The sequence below is a fragment of the Hemicordylus capensis genome, chromosome 2, assembly GCF_027244095.1.
Source record: "Hemicordylus capensis ecotype Gifberg chromosome 2, rHemCap1.1.pri, whole genome shotgun sequence".
Taxonomy (NCBI): Eukaryota; Metazoa; Chordata; class Lepidosauria; order Squamata; family Cordylidae; genus Hemicordylus; species Hemicordylus capensis.
The window spans coordinates 394,992,661-394,997,095 of record NC_069658.1 but is presented as its reverse complement, the minus strand read 5'-3'; positions in this window follow the sequence as shown (position 1 = coordinate 394,997,095).

Genomic DNA, 4,435 nt, shown 5'->3' with positions numbered 1-4,435 from the left:
TCATATTGAATGCATGAGATGATTTTGTGTGGATTCCCCTGGGTCCTAAGCATGCCTTTGTTTTTCGCTTGTATTGACTTCACCTTAGCAAACCCCTCGCAGAATGCACCAGTTCTGCTGTCGTCTTAAGGGAAATGTATGTATTGACCGGAGTGACACACATGTGTCGGTTCTTCATCCAAGCTGTTGTCTCACTAGCATATTCAAGGGAAGGTAAACTAGATGAATAGCCTTCTCAAGCCCTATTCTAAAGTTCTTTCTCTATTCTGAAGTTTAAAGTTTTCAGCATAAAACCCTCTGCTAAATGGGCAAAGAAGCACCTTCAGAGTGGTGCCTCTCTTGCATTCAGCTGGGGGAGAGCAACTCACCCTATTCAGCCCAGCATAGTTTCCCTCCCAATGGCTCTTCTGCTTGGTGTGGCTTTCTTTATGCAGACTTTTGGGTCAACATTCTGCGCAGTGGTGGCTGCCATCAGAGACCCAGCTGCTGTGCCATGGTGTTGCAAGGCAGGGCAGCAGCACAACAACTTCTGGGCAATTGTGCAGTGCTGCTTTTGTGGTTTCCGGTGGATGTGGTGCTGCTGCACAGCTGCCTGGATGCCATTTTAAGTCATTGCACAACAGCCCTGTGTCAGGCTTTTCGTTTGTGATGTGTTAAAGTTTTATTTATGGTAATTTTAATCTGTTTATTTGATTTTTAGGTTTTGGTTTGATTGGATTGTAAACTGCCCTGAGATATTATATAGGGCGGTATATAAATTCAATCAATCAATCAATCAATCAATCAATGTTGCATTTGCACCTTTGGGAACACATTTGAAAAGTGTACTACTTGCTAAAGGTGCAAGGATCCTTGTAGCTCAAAGGTAGAAGTAGAGATACCAATAATATTGTAGTGGGAAGTGTGCTGTGTTGGGCAGTATTAAGAAGTCTGGCATAAATGGGCAGTGTAATATGACAATATCTGGAAAGCAATTCTTAAGGGGGAAGAACTGAGCTTGGAAGTTTATTTGGTATATGCTTGCTTAATAAGTAAATAGCAATAGCAATAGCACTTACATTTATATACCGCTCTATAGCTGGAAGCTCTCTAAGCGGTTTACAATGATTTAGCATATTGCCCCCCAACATTCTGGGTACTCATTTTACCGACCTCGGAAGGATGGAAGGCTGAGTCAACCTTGAGCCCTTGGTCAGGATCGAACTTGCAACCTACTGGTTACAGGGCGGCAGATTTACCACTGCACCACCAGGGGCTAAGTAAAGGCAATTGCTTGTTGGATACGTTGTTTTAATAAGTAACGTAATTTAAATATTTTGGTTAAGTACATCTGATAGGCATTTAAAATTTTTAGATGTACACCCAAAAATGTAATATGTAAAGAGGCCCTTAGAGTTCCGACAAAGGTACCAGTTCTCCATTTCCAGAACTCTTGGGAATATCTGGTCCTCTGGCGCCACCTGTTGCTCAGAGAAGAAAGTTCACAAGGAACCCTTCTCCATCAGAAGTTCCCTTTTCCCCTCCTGATCCGCTTATTGGTGGAAGCTTATTGCAACACCTACAACAGGGGTCAGCAACCTATGGCAGGCATGCATGCCAAAAGTGGTATGTGAAATGATTTTCAGTGGCACTTGCACTGCTAGGAAGATTGGCTGCTACGATGCCCACTGCCTGCCTCAGTGGCAGAGGTCTCTCTGGCTGTGGCGCCTCCCTTTCTTGACCATGCACATGCTGAAAAAACGAGCACATCACTAGCCATACTCCCAGCTACCAGGGTGGATGCCCCATGGTGATCACCACCACTCTTCTTCCTGGTGACATTCAGTGCTGTTATTCAGCCATCATTCAGCATCACTGACTGGTCTGTCTTCCTCCACTCCCGGCAAGTAATTTCTGTATGTTGCTCCTAAAATGGAGGAGGCAAAGCACAAAAGTTTGCTGAAGAATAGAGAGAGAGACCAGTTAACAATGCCTAATGCTGGATGAACAGCATTGAACAATTGCATAAGATGCGGGAATCACAAAGTTTTCTCAGCATGGAGCTGCTTGTAGTGATGATTGATGCCAAACCCGTGGATTTCTGCTTGCCATATAGCTGTTAAAGGCACAAAGGCTAGGTGCTGAGACCAATGCTACTCTAAGGGGCTTTTACTTCCATCTCCAGCTGGTGGGTGGATTCTAATCAGACCAATGTCCATGTTTGTGCTTCTTAACAAAAAAATGTTGGAACCTCCGCTTTAGACTTTATTTGAATTCAGTCATTTGACCAGCATAAACAAATGATTAAAACAACACAAAAAGAAGAAAATACATTGTTACCAGGCAATCCCACCAGTCCCACCAGACACCAAAACACTCCGAATTCTGCTAGCAATATAGCAAAACTTTGCCACTGAATATGAAATATTAGAGTCTTTGTCTTCGAGCAAGATATTAACCAATGAATCATTAAAGCAACTAGAATAACTGAGGCATCCAAAACGCTGATACAGCAAGGACAAGATTAAACTATTTCTAACATCTCTATAAAATTCACAATAAAGTAAACATGAGCAATTGACTCGATCTCATTAGCGTTACTGGGACATAAACTGCACTCTGTAGGCCAGTGCTGAAATCTCCCCCTGAGCAAAGCTGATGGTAAGGCGTTAAAGTGAGCCCTAGAGAAGGCCCAACGGAATTTAGAAAGGGTGATAGATGATAAATATGGTGCAGCTGGAATTCCTGCCCATGATTTTAAAGTCCTATAAGAGTTTGGGAGGAGAGCTGTCTCATTCTGTAACTCAATATTGTTACAGACCAGGCCTGATCTATATACTAAATATGCTCATTAGCAAGTATATAAAATAGGTCTGGGCCAAGTTCTTTTATATGGTGGTCGTGTATGATCTGGGCGCAAGGAAGAAAGGAGATCAAACCACTCCTGAAAGAGTTCAATGGGCTTTATTGAGTATAAAGACTAACAACATAATCTAGCAAAGCAGAAAGCAGAACCCTCTATCAATATTAGCAACAGTATTTAAACAGAGCATCATAACCAGTGCCAATATATTCCACCCAGTGTGCCTAACTGACATATGTGGGTGCAATTAAATCTTCCTAAAGCCTAGTACAGTTTAGATACAGGCGGAAAAAGGGGGGGGAGGAAGGAAGGCTCAGGGCTGGTATGGTTTTTGGGGGATCAGAAATTAGTAGGGGGAGAGTTGAAGGGTGTAGTAGAAGGGGATGGGATGAGGGAATTCCAGGTTTGTATGAGCAGCATATTTACCAGGCTTGAGAATGGTGGATCTTTCAGCTGAAGAGGAGAGACTGTAGCTGGGAGCAGCAACAGAGCGATGGTCTGGCTTCTGGTGGTCAAGCAGACAGTTTGCTCAGAGCAAGGCAGAGAGTGAAGGTGCCATGGCTGGGGAAAAGTCTTGACTTCTCACTGCGCAGTAGAAGTCACAGACAGTTCCTGTTCATGAGCAGAGTTCCTGAGCAAATCTTGCTGTAGGCACAAGATAGCTAGCGTGTGAGCAGAATGCCCGTAGGCACAGAACTGCTAAACTGCCATGTCCAGAGACGACTCCTTATAGTGGTTCCATCCTTTGATGTCCCTTTTCAGTCTTCTGGATCACAAAAGGCATTTATTCCTGCCCTCCTCTGAATATTGTCTTTTAATTACCAAAATTAGCTCAGGATATTTGGTCAGTTCAGAGAGATCTCACTCTCATCTCCTGTTAGCTGTTATCTTGAGGAGGGGACAAAGTCCAAAAGCAAATCTGCATCCCAGATGTGCTAGCCTGGTCCCAGAAGGTGTTAAAAGTTAGCAATTAGTGAGAGGGAGTTAGTTCTATTTGTGTGAGACATTATTTCTTGTATTCCTCTATCTAGTGTGTATTTGCAACAAAAGAATATTCAAAGTATCATCAAAAGGGTAAGCATGAGTGAGGCAAGTTAATCAACACATTTGACTTAAGGCAGAAGCATCCTGTTACTGGACAACAGGTTAATTTCAGCAGTGTGAGACTGGTAATTAAGCCTGACCCATTGTCTCAGTGAGTTTCCGCAAACCCTGATAAACAATGCTAGATTCCCCTGCCTCTACAAATCATTGACCAGGCAGTCATGAGATTCACCTCCAGTTCAGACATTGAATTGAACTCTTAATGTAAATGAAATCAGACACAGGCCTATATTCTATATACGTATTAGTATTTTGGGGTGCTCATGACAATATCAGTAAGACGTTGGTATACCAGAGATTTTGCGCTCTTGTCTTGAATCCCAACAGATGTTCGGGGTCTAAAACTAACGTGTGGAACCTCCGCTTTAGTCTGCAGTGTGATTTGTGATCTACTCTCATCTTTCATATCAAGTGACCTTGATCCCATCTCTCTCACACACTTTTTCTTCCCTAAAACCAGTTTATGCACAAAATGGATCATGTGAGCCT